Genomic DNA, 13,631 nt, shown 5'->3' on the forward strand with positions numbered 1-13,631 from the left:
TATTTGATATTCAAAATTTAAAAGAAATCTAACTGCCTAAATATAGAAAAGTATGACATAAAACATAATCATAGATTTTTTGTATTTTTTTTTAATTCAACGAATTAAAAATATATTTCTAAAAATGAGTAACTGCACTCAATTGCAAAATTAGTTGTCACGTTTGTATTTTTAATTTAAATACTTTAACATTAGAATATTTGTTGTTCAATTGGCCCAATATTTACTTTATTCAGATTTAAATAGATTTAAAAAGATAAGATTGTTAAATCCAAGTATGTATTTAAAATGCAAAAGTAAAAATCTTTTACTTTATGTTTCCCTTCAGGGATTATTCCTGTCAATCAAAGTCAGACTATAGGAATCGAAATAAAACTGTATGTTATCCCATCAACAATTTTGCTAAAAACATACTTAGACTTACTTTTACTGGGGACACCGCCCTTACAGTATCCTTACGACCCCCCACTATTATTACCGATAGACTTAAAGGCCTACGCACAACAGCGCTTAAAACTATCCGAAAACCCTACACTTACATTTCCCACTTTATTTTGTAACGCATAAAGACTAAAATTGCACTAAATACAAACGGTATAAAAGTTAAGCGCATTCTGAACGCGCGCCGCTCGTCTCCATAAAATATTTTACGACTACAATAAAACTGAATACTGCCTCACTACTAATACATATAGAAATAGTCGATGCGTTTGTCCGTATGAATTTGACTCCTTTATATTATGTGAGTAACCCGATAAGATTGAAAGTCTGTGTAATTATTTTTGCGATTTAATAGACCAATTTCGTAATTTAGGTTGAAAATTTTCATTTTAGAAAAGTTTTCTTTTCAAAAGACACTTGAATTGATGAATTACGTTTAAATTGTAATAAATATTTTTCTCGTAAAGACTTTATCCTTTGCAATGAAATTCAACTAAATAGCGGTAGAAAATCTAACATGTACCTTATGTTGAATTTCTTAAATAAAATATATAATATTTAATCGTCTCATACCACGCCTAAAGCGATCCGGGGCGCAGAACTAGTATTGATAAAGGCAAAAGATCAGGAGCCGTATAGCATGTTAGCGTTAAATGGCCGCGAAATTAGAAAGGCTCGTTTCGACTGCGGTTTTTGTTGTGGCGTAGAGTTGACTGCGAATGTGCACATAGAAACAAATAAACATCGCGACACAAGCGACCTCACTGACTATCATCTATGAATGAACAAGGTATTGCCTCGTGGAATAAAAAAAATACTATACTTTCTTCATTATTCTAAATGCCCATAGCCGTTTTTAAAATATTAAAATATGAAATGAACTAATAATATTTCAAATTATTAACAAAAATCTCTCCCCGGCGGGGAATCGAACCCCGGTCTCCCGCGTGACAGGCGGGGATACTTACCACTATACTACCGAGGATATATGTGCAATCTTAATCCACCAAACCAAATAACTACGGTAAGATTAAACACTTATTTTTGAACTTTTTGATGCAACTTACAAAGATACTGTAGTTAACATAAACGTCGATGAACACCTCGATGTTCCCGCTTCTCGTTTACCCCCTTCTTTTATAAAAAAAAGTTAACAAAACCAATATTATAGAAAACCACTTAAAAAGAAATTTAGAAGTTGACACCTGTTCGAGTTGTGATTTCAGTCTAGCTAGCAGCTAACGATGTGACTCTCGATTAAGCAATCTGAGAGAAAATATTCTCGAGAACAGAATTGATGGGGCTTATGTTTAAAACAATGTTTAAGTAATAATGTGTCGAATAATAAATAATAATACATTTTCACAGTTTTCGTTTGCAAAGCTATTTTTTTTTAATAATCAATTTAATATCCGCCCAACGAATATTTACTACGATATACGTTGAACAAAATTTTAAACAACATTGAAATATTTAAAAACTACCTAAAAACGCTTGCAAAAGCTGTAAAAACAAAAATCAAATCGTTCAGTTTGGTTTCAGTGAATGTGTAAAGAGACAAAGGCGCCGGCCAGTGGCAGGCCGCTGCGGGCTGTGGGCGGCGGCGTCGGGCGGCACGGCGACATCAAAAGGCGGCGCACTTTGTCTGCAGTTTCCGTCGTTATCGAGATTTATCGATACTCTATTTATCGTCGTTAGCGATAGAGCTAACATTTTTAAAGCTATTCAATCTACACCGCCAATGTTTTGCTTTTTTATGTCATGCTGTTCTTATATTTTTTAAACGAAGGGAAAACTTTTTAACGTCTATAACCACTTGTTACACATCTTCACTTTTACAGCATTTTTTCTTGAAATCATTAAACTTGTTGTAAATTTGCTTGTTGTTACCATAAATGAAAATAATTACCGTATAAATAATAGAACTTTACTTTGGATGACAAGTTATAGATTAGCTAGAGTCATGATTATGAACTTACCAGTTTTTCGTATTAAACCTACGATTTTTATACACCTCGTTTTACTTTACATGTGTTCAGGATTTGTTCAGTAATAAACAATTAAACTAGCTGTCCCCCACGACTCCGTCTGCGCGGAATTAAATAATATCTTAATTAGTGGACTATCTGTTCTTCCAGATTATGTTCTACATTTGTGCCAGATTTCATCGAAATTCATACAGCCGTTCCAGAGATACTTTCAAACAAACATCCATATATTTAAACATTCGCATTTATAATATTAGTCAGTTATGTTATCGGTACAAATTCCTTACTCCCGGTGTCTCGAAACAATTATGAGCGTTCATTTGTTTGATAACGGACATTCGGCGATCGTAAAACAACAAAAGAGGGTCGGACAAGAGTAAAGTTATAAAAGGCATTATGGGACAGTGAGCCGATGTTAAACCTAATGTAGCGAGCGACCGCGGTTACCTTCATTGTTCTCTACCAAACACAAATTGCCAAAGTACAGTGCATGACAAAAGTTAAAAAAGTATTTAAATAAAGTTATTGACAAAACAATGTTTATTGTTTTTTTTAATCTCACTTTTTGGGTAGATAGCTAATTAGACGATATCGACACAATCATTAAAAAATAGTCTCAACGCGTCATATTTTATAAGTTATAGGAAAACGTAGAAATACTTCAAAATATTACAGCAATTATGATTTTAATTTTCCGTCTCATTTTTTCCACGGTGCTTATTTAATAATGTTATCAAGGTTTAAGTGGTGTAGCATTTTTATAAACTTAACTGTATCACTTTTGTACTCGACTGTACATCATTTTCCGCTCAGTAAAAAATCAGTTGATGAACTGAAGACGGTTAATTTCCTGCCAAATACAACTTTATATTAAGAACGAAAAAGTAAAAGAAAACTTTCGCAATAAATCGACTTTATGTCGTTCGCCGTAAAAAAAAACTTCTTTAATCAATCTACTTGCATGAAAATATTTACGGCGAATTGTGCGCGAAGTCATTCAGAATCGAAGTTGTTTTACCTGTTTTTATGGTCGATTTATTTTATATACATGATAATATTAGTGCGGCCTTTGATTGTCGCAATCGGATTGATGGTGTGATAATATTTTATGACTACAGACATCGAGCTGCGGAAACGAGTGCTAGTGTCGGTATGGGGCGCCCTAAACTATATCTACGACCTACTGAATTAACTCACAAACATAAATTCAGCTGTCTCGGTTGCTGAACAAAGGTCAGGCACAATTTTGATAATTTCAAATCTCTACATCGAAAGTAGAACTGTAAAGAACTTACCGTTGATTTCTGAGACCAAAGTCTCTGTATTAAACATACCTTTATCCATGTCATCTGTGTCAAAACAAAGATATGTTTTCAGTGGGAATTTTAGTCTCAGAAACCAATGATTAATAAAGAAAATATTTCCATGATCGTGTAATCTTTGCCAGAAAAATTGTACAAATACAGACAATAAAAAGATTTTTATTGTCTTTGGAGAGACAGAGATAGCAATTTGATTCTTTTGTCCAAGTGTTTCGTCATAGGAGACGCACAGTCAATATGTAATTCTGACATTTAACCTTGTACACGTAAATACTACTTAGTAAGCGTATTGTATTTAACCTTCTTCAGTTATACTTGTAGGTTACGGTTCTGATTAATTTGCGTGGAAATAAAATAAAATTACTTTCTTTGTCGCGGCGCGGCTCTAAGAACGTAAATTTTACTACCCACTGAGCTGATTGTTAGCTCCCTAAGGAATATAAGGGCTTTATCACAGTCAAAGCGACAGCGAAAATATGTAAAGCGATAAATTTACACAAGTCAATAAAAAGTTGATTGCTATTTTTATAGTAGTATATTTTTTCAGGTATAATACAGCCTTTTAACTACACGGCTAAATCGGACATTAAAAAGGCAGCGGCTGGATTAAAAGTAACAACCAAACAATTCTTCGATAGGATTTAATTTATTTTCGAGTAATTACGACATTAAAACAGGTAAAGTATATGCTTTACTTCACAGGTGCACAATCCTAAAACATAAAGCTTATCTGAATACAATCTAGAAAGGAAAGTGTTCACCGAATTATCGGTTCCTTGGCGCCCAATCTGGTCCGTAATGGGTTCCTTTTGTAGAGCCGGTGTGGTAATGGCGGCCATTGTAACTGATTGTGACACCTATATATACATAATGTTTATATACACCAAATATATGTATAATATCACTGTAGTCTCTGCAATATATATATAAATACAATAAATCAATAGCAACTTGTATAATAAACGTCATAATAATTATAAACATAAAACCATATTATACAAAATGAAAAGAAAAAACAAAATTTATAAACAAGTTTTTATTATGTTTTTGTTAATTAAAAAAACTATTTATTGAAAAAAATTCAAACTATTCTTCAAGACGATTTAAACGAGCCTAAACGATATTAGTTTGTGTCGTTTCATTGCGAAGTACATATGGCCATCTTCCAACTCATCAGATCAGCACCATGCCATGATAATAACTCATTGTCACGCAATCTACACATGTGTGCAAATTTCAGTAAAATCTGTAACTAGAAATCGTATTGGCAAGAGTTGATGACAAACATCGTGACAGGTGAAACTAAATAAAGACCGTGTAATGGTATATTTTGTTTCACTTGTACCCTAAAGAGAAGGTTTAAATAACCCTTTAGCTAAAGTAGAGCGAGTTTTGCTTTAAAATAGCGACACGTCGCGTAAACGGCACGCTCGGAACAATAAATCGCAGTTATAAGAGCTGTGCCACACGTGACCGCTTTAGAAACGCACGTCACGTCAGTCTTCAGCGCACGTGTACAATGACCCTAAGTATGGAACATACGGGAACTGTGACTCCTAGATACATGGCTATTAACAAAGCGCACAAAATAACTACATTATTTGTATTGTAACTATACTTATTAATAAAATTGGAGTGTCTGTATGTTACGTCAAAAGTTAAGAAAAAACAATTTTCAATTGTGTTGTCTGTCTGTCATCAAGATCGCGTTTGTTTCCGGTAATCTCCAAAACGGCTGGACTGATTTTACCGGAAATTTGACGTAAAGGGAATATAACAGTACACTAAAAATACAGTGTAATTATTCTAAAGCTAATATTAAAAAACATTGTTTTTGTTTTTTTTATAAGTCAGTTTTTAAAAATGCATTTGACTGATCTACTCAGTAGTAATACTTTTAATCACCCTTGTTTTTGCTCTTTTAGATAATAAGACTATTCCTCATTCAATTGGCATTTCCAAACTAATCCTAGAGAAAAAAGAAGAAAACAATGAATAATGTTCACCAGATCACCATATTCGTGGTACATTAAAGGTTTATCATAAAGATTTATACATCGCCATAACTGTCAAAATGGAAGCCATTAAAAGGAATGTGCTAAAATTGTAAATTTCGTCGAACTTTGAACGTTTTCACGAGCGCTATAGTTTCGAATTCATCCAAAGGTTATACTTTACTCTAAAACTTTTATACATTTATTTAACAAAAATAAATGTTAGTGCGTGTTTCATTTAATACCTTTAAAAATATTATAATACTTGTTATTAACTTTCAATCAACTATTATAGAGATTTTTATATCAAAAACAAAACAACAACTCTTCCTATAAAAACTCCTTTAAATAGCAAATAAAAATAAATCTTCCGATCGTACTTAAAGATCAATTACTGGTTTTGACAGTAATTCTAACAGTAATAATAATTATAATTTCAAATACCTAGACTTGGCTCACGAGGTTACCGACATGTGACGTATGAATTCGACTTCCATTATTCCGATAGTCGTATCGGTGAATGGACTGATAGCGAAGAGCTTCGACCATCACAAGAAGCTCTCGGCAAAAGGCATCCAAGAAACCGTGCTCATTGTGAGATGGTTCCTGTCTTTGCAGCCCTGACCACTGGTTGTTTGAGTCATGGGATTCCGCAGCCGATGGTGTTCTATTTTTAATATAACATATATGAAATGTACTATATTAAAAATATGATAAATAAATGAATACGTAATTATAATTTACATAACATCGAAAAAAAAATGTGCACTCACCACATAAATAATTTCACTAGCATGGCTTTTCTATAGTAGATATGTAAATGACGCTAAAATTAAAAGAACTCTCACTGAATTTTTGCTCCGGTGAACTGAAAAATAAAAAAAGAAAGTTAAAATTCCGAAGTAAAACTAATTAACGGTCGGTTTAAAAGTGGAAAAGTTATCGTAAAAACTCTTTCCTTGCCAGAGTGCGACCGGACGGAAGTATGGCGGGAATTGAACGTTGTATGAGTTCATACAAGCAATTTAAAGTACATACATACATATAGTATTTTTTTAATTCCTTATCCCAGTTAAAATGCACTTATTAATTCAGTTTTATCTCTACCAAGATACAAATAAATAATCATGTTAATGAAATTACCCTAACTCAATCTATATTGAACACTAGATGATGCCCGCGAATCCGTCCACGCGTTATTATAAAAACCATGGTTATTAGCCCATGTCTTCTTCCAGACTATGTTTTATATGTATGCCAAAATTCATCGAGATCCGTTCGGTCATCCTGGAGATACCTTCAAACAAACATCCATCCATCCCTCTAAACAACATTAAGCACAATATAAGCTGACTGTTACGAAGTACTTTTGATAAAGAGTTTTATCAGTCCAAGGTTCGATTCCTATGAGATTTTATTGTCGTGGGATGAGATCGCGACAGCAAAGCAGACAGTAAACAGTTTTACGATAGCGTTTACGTCATGACTTCGCAAGCCCCTGCCGAGCCTAGTACAATCGTAACTTATAATCGCAAAGAGAAATTGATCTCGTCGAGGTTGCCAGACATATAGACTTTTACACTTATTTTACAACACGCAACCCGTTCCAAAAACAAAAGAAAAATTAATTCTTATTGACCCAATTTACTATGATCACATTTGACGTCTATTAGTTTTAGCTTCATTATAAGGTAACCCGTCTAAATCAATCGATTAAAGTCTTTCTTATTACCCCAAAACCATAGACACTGTTTAGTTGAACATGTGTTTTAATCCTTTGAACGCCGGTGGATATTATGGACATCAAAGTGGTTATGTATCACCTTAAATATGGTTCACCACACTACTTTCGGTATGAGTATTTCATTATTTATTGGTCAAAAAATAATTTCGCAAGCCTTCGAATAATAATAATAAATCATGTCATGATGATGATTGGATGGACGGATGTTTGTTTGAAAGTATCTCCAGAAAGGCTAAACGGACCTCGATGAAATTTGGCATACATATAGAACATAGTCTTTAAGAACACATAGGCTACTAATTATGTTTTATTTAATTTCGCGCGGACGGAGTCACGAGCGACAGCTAGAAGACAAATATTATAACAGTAAAAAAATTACGAAATGCTTGGTAAAAATATAACGAATAGTTTTTACATGTTTATCGAAGAGCACAGGGAATCCAAATAGAAAAGGCTTTCGCGACGAGCTGGAGTAATAATTTCACATTAAGCTCCACTCGGAGGCTCACCTCTTACACATTATAATTTACGATCTGAGCATCCGCCGCAACCTCCAAAGCGCAGCCTAAAGCTGTACCTTATCGAGCGTTCTTTCGCTAACACTTCCATCCTATTTTTGTACTATTTATGAGACAAATAATAAAGAATTTTGAAGCTATCATAGTGTCTATTTCTAAAGCCTGATTGCGAAAAATAGACATTTTGATATATCGGTCTAAATCATATTTTTTTTATTACCACAAACGTTACAAACCCTAAAATAAATTGGTATTACTTTATGAATAAAAAAAGATGGCAAACGAACGAGCGGCAGTTGCGTCGCCAATCTTTAAATGTTACATTTTACAACTACAATTTTATCAATCTTACCGTGTTATGTTGTTTGTACAATAAAAGCATAAGAAATGTGCTCTTATTATTTTTCTTATGCTTTTATTGTATGATTATTTTGTATAACTCCGTTCCCCCAGCAGGGTCACCAGTCTGGGTCCACGGCGAACAATCGCATTGATTTAGCACGGTATAAATCCGCTGCCGGACGCTCGCTCGTATATCAAGCTAATGCCTCGCGTTTAATTCTATATTTGTTGACTCACAGATGTATGTATCCAACATAAGTCGAAGGTAAAGTCGCCTTTGAAATAATTCGTGTACTGGGTAAAATAAATTAAAATAATTACATCGCTATTGCTGGCAAAGGTTCGACAAAGTCACACACACAAATAAAAATTGAACTCTCGAGACGCCGTTGTTGACGTGATTCACTTCTCTAGTCTAGTCGCTTAATTCGTGTATTTGTAATGACTGGTTACAGTGCAACGTTTGCAAACTTACAGTTTAAAAACTTCGTTTAAAGCTTTTCAGTTTACAATTGTAGGTCAATGACCCGATAATGGTACGATACGAGGCGATGGGAGGCGATGGGAGGCGATGGGAAGCGATGCGCTCGTCTGTCCGTGGCATCGCGCGCACTAATTTCCCCCGAGGCGCCGCGGCCGTCAGGGCAGCGCAAACGACCGCAATAAACAACACCGCGTCTCAACTTTCAAGCCAAACTTATTTCGACCTGATACTTCCTTGATATACCTTTCTTAAGCAAAAGCAGCAAGTTAACGAAACATGTCGACATTATGAAGAAGGAAAACTGCAGACAAAATAGCTGGGTTCTTGATGATGAGTTTCTCGTGAAAAACGTCTGCCTTGGGCGGTATTTCCAAACCAGTACGAATTAAGGTCCTTCAAAAACTGAGCCTACGTTTTTCGCTACTTATCTGCAGTTCTTCTCGTGTTGTGGATGTCATTTGGCGTCAACGATCACTGCGCTGTTTCCGACGCGTTTGCTACAATTGCTAAAAAGTAGAGTCTTCACAATCATTTATTGGTCACTGAGGAAATCTGTAGACTTATAGATTGATGATACTTTTGAAAAGTATATTTCCTTTGACAATAAATTGATAATTTTTGAACAATTTCTCAAGACTTATGTTGATTTCTGATTTTATCTTTGAATCTATGTTTATTTCCTACTTAGAGACATTATGTCGTGTCGCAATGATATACAAAGGCAAGAAAACATTTGAGTTTTTACGATTAAGATAACAAAAGCAAGGAAGGTAGTTCTACATTGGATGCCGAAGAGAAGAGGAGACGCGCTATTGGCACGGCAATCCTACCAAACAAATTTTACGACGATACTTACGCTGTTTACTCTTTGTATCGACATATATGTCCCAAATGTGCGGTAAACAAGATATTAGCATGCATTGGATACTAATTTTTCACATGTCTTGTATGAGCTGAAAGAGAGACAAAGGATATGTTGAATTTAAGAGAGTATATTGGAAGCCTTTTAAAAAAATATGAATATTTTCCATAATAATTTCCTTCTTTATACTTCGGGCCATAAAACCGACAGCAACATACACTATTCTGTTCCACAGACTTATTCCTGTAAATAATATTGTATTTATTTTCTTTTTTACTCATGTAAACGTACTATAAAGTTGAGCAAAGCAAAGAGATCAAATAAAAAAAACGGCGCCGAAGTCGTACTCGATCGGCCTTCTTGATTTCCTATCGCTGAGTGCGTATCATTTTATTTGTATTTTATTAGAGAACGTAAAACTTTAACTGGCGATTAATGAAGGCAGTAAACAGAACTTTTATATCGAAAGGTAAGAAGTTATTTGGTGATAGCAGTGTTTAGTGGTACTAAATATCCCACTTAAGAGGGCACGAATTGCCTATTTAGTCTTGCAAACGCTTAAAATGACAAAGATCCAAACGCCATCTAAAACAATTTGAGTTGCATCGAATGCAAAAGAAATTTATATTACAACTAGCTGTCACCCGCGACTCCGTCCGGGCGGAATTAAATAAAAAGTTAAAGTATCTTATGTTTTCTTCCAGACTATGTTTTACATCTATTCCAAATTTCAACGAGATCTGTTCAGCCGTTCCGGAGATACCTTCAAATAAACATCCATCCATCTAAACATTCACCTTTGTAATATTAGTAAGAGTATTGAAACGCATACAGAGGATTTTTTTGTAAGTATATTTAGTAAATATTTCTTTATTATTTTCTCACTAATTGTATTTTATCAAGCCACAAAACATAACCTCAATTGAAACAAGAGAAACGTGAAATCCCCCCGGGCGGCGCACCTCAGCGATGCGCAGATATACTTTTATGTTTTTTCAAACACAGAAGAAATGTGGATATCAAAGAGTCGTAGGAAAAAAGAAAAATCGTTCCGACGTCGTTTGCGAAATCCAAAGCCATGTTTTTAACCGGTTTTTATTTGGTTGATTTGCGCGTTGACATGGACGCGTTGTTAATAAGAGAGGGACGATGCCTTGCAGATTGTAATTCTAAATAGCAGCTGCATATAATCTTTACAAGAAATAACAAACATCAAAGCGTACAATTTCTTATATTTATTTTCATATATCCGTATTAGAGTTAAATGTTAATTTATACTAATATTATAAAGAGGAATGATTTCTTAGTTCGTCGCATTGAATAGGAAACTAAATCGATTTGAAAAATTCTTATACTGTTAGGAAGCTCCAGCTTTACTGTTAGCCGAAGTCGCGGGCAACTGGTAGTGTTAATAACAGTAACATGTATTCGAACATAAAACCATGTCTTATAAAAAATATTAGTTACTGGATCGCTTTTTAATTAGTCGTTCTGTTGGTTCGTACAATTTTATAAGTAATTCGAAAAAAAACTTATCAGCGTTTATACTTTTAATTTGTTTAGTCATTTTTTCAAGTGGTTTGTTTCATAGTTTTTTCGTTTCATTCCGCTGCAGGCGAGCGTTGCAGTCTCTAACATAATTAGCGGGGTTTTAAAATAGTTGCGTTTATCGCGATTATAAGAGAGATATATATACGTAAATATATTGTTTATTTTATTTTATTTTTAAATATTTCTTATCATTCTTACGAAAGACATATAAGTAATACCGTGAATAATGTCGTAGTTATTACTACAGTAGCTACGAATTCTACACGCGTCGTCCTCTACGAATAATGTGTTCTACAAATATTTTACATACTTCTAGATTTTGCCGACGACTTCTTCTGCACAGAATTTAAAAAAGAGAAAAAAATCACATACGCTAGAGACAATGTTTTATATCTGTACGATTTTCAACAAGATGTTTAACCATTGCTAAGTTATTAAGTAAACATGTAAATCAAACGTATCACATCAGAACCGTACAGATTTTCGTCATCATAGCCTATGTGTTCTTCCAGACTGTGTTCCACATCTACACCAAATTTCATCGAGAACCTTGCTGCCGTTATGGAGATACCTGGTAATAAACATCCACCCATACACTCAAACATTCGCATTTATAATATTAGTAAGATGGCCTTCAATATACAATTAATTGCTTGATTACTTTTTGTCCATCTTTCAATAGAATTATACTTTTGTCGGTTCATTTGTTATCTGTAGGCTACAGGGTGTAGCCTAAAAATACTGTGAAGATAACATTCTCAGAGTATAATTTTTTGCACTGATGTTATTATCTAAACTGGATATTATACAGCGTGTTCAAAACACGCCAAAGTCTCAGCGTTGCAGAGAAATTTGGGTGGATCAGGCAGCGCGATTCCGTAGCCGCGGGCTCCCGAGGGAAATTATAAGACGCGCTGCTACGGACACTTGCAGACTACTTACGTTGCGGCTTTCAAAGTGTTCCACTTGATCGCATCAAACTTAAAAAATGTAACAAATTATTAACTCCCTTTTCCTTCAATTCTTACCCAAAATGTAACTTTTTTTTTATATCATAAGGTGACAAACGAGCGAGCGGCCACCCGAAATCGCTGGTATAGCGAAGTGACCGTTGCCCATAGACATACGCAATTGCATATGCATTGCCTACCTTTAATCGACGGAGGAGAGGATGCACAGAAAGAAAACATATTCCTTTTCCATGCATCCTTTATCGGAAAGTCCACTTCCACTTCCATCCTTTCCTTATAAGAAAAAGGTGGCAAGGAAAAGAGGACTAAATTAGGCCTCCGGGACGCATACTCATCAGACGAAACGCAGAATTGCTTCCACTAGAGGCCTGTCTTCTGTGTGGTCGTGGTATTTCACCGGGCGAGCCGGGCCAATTCGTGCGAAGTTGTTAAAGCGGGCTCTACCACTGTTAAAATTAAATGTTTATTTACCTCTTTACGACTTACAGAATCAAAAACTTTGCCCCGGGTGAGGATCGAACTCACGACCTTAAGATTATGAGACTTACGCGCTGCCTACTGCGCTACCGAGGCCTGATAATCTGCGTAAAAAGTAACAATATTATTCGTTTGTTTTACCTTGTAATATTATAAAATACGTAAAATATTACAGTTAACTGATTCAACGAAATGCTTGATTATTAAAAGCGTTCAATTTACTCAAATTAAAAAAAATAACATTTCATTTAACATCAATTATTGACAGCTATTTAAACAATTTAAAATAGATTTACTGTAAGTAGTTCATACTGATAAATCTTATAAATCGTATTTAAATGTGGAACAACAACAAAGTATGTAAATAAAAAGTCTCCAGGTGAACTGGATTCATTGCTCAGTGAGTTACAAATCGTCTGTTGTTACGACGATATTTATTTAAAGAGGATGAAATTTCGCGGCCTGAATCTGTAAGCAATAATTTCTCGTTAAGTTCCGCGATCCGGAAGCTTACCTCTTCCATTATAATTTACAAACCCCTCTCCCCACCACTTCCTCTACCCACACCCCTAAGTTACGCCGCCACATAAATAACGCCGTTAAATTGTTTACTTCAATTTTGATACGCGCCGACGCTCCTATATGGAGAAAAAGTAATAAATTCTGGTAAATCGAAAACGACACATCTGATATATTTAGAAAACAATGTCCCCTCTCCGCGTCTGTATACACACGATAATTTTAACATATACATGAATGATTTTCTTGCAGTTCATCAATAGAGTTACGACTAACAGATCAGAACTGTTTGGTAGTGTAAACGAGTTTATATGGATGTATATACTTTGCCGGCTCAGCTCACATTACCACAGCTAGGGACTTGAACATAAACTAAAACAGGCGAAGGCCATAGTCAACTATGCTGATCCTAGCTGGG

The 13,631-nt window shown here is 34.8% G+C and overlaps 2 non-coding genes across 2 annotated transcripts; both read right to left on the reverse strand.

Moving 5' to 3' along the window:
* Window positions 1-1,354: 1,354 nt before the first annotated feature.
* On the reverse strand, window positions 1,355-1,426 carry TRNAD-GUC (transfer RNA aspartic acid (anticodon GUC)). The gene has a single exon. It is a non-coding gene; the product is annotated as a tRNA-Asp (tRNA).
* An 11,291-nt stretch (window positions 1,427-12,717) lies between these two features.
* TRNAM-CAU (transfer RNA methionine (anticodon CAU)) lies at window positions 12,718-12,790 on the reverse strand. Its single transcript has one exon. It is a non-coding gene; the product is annotated as a tRNA-Met (tRNA).
* Window positions 12,791-13,631: the final 841 nt, after the last annotated feature.

This window comes from Papilio xuthus, unplaced genomic scaffold (assembly GCF_000836235.2).
Source record: "Papilio xuthus unplaced genomic scaffold, Pxut_1.1 DF828142.1, whole genome shotgun sequence".
In the NCBI taxonomy this organism is placed as follows: Eukaryota; Metazoa; Arthropoda; class Insecta; order Lepidoptera; family Papilionidae; genus Papilio; species Papilio xuthus.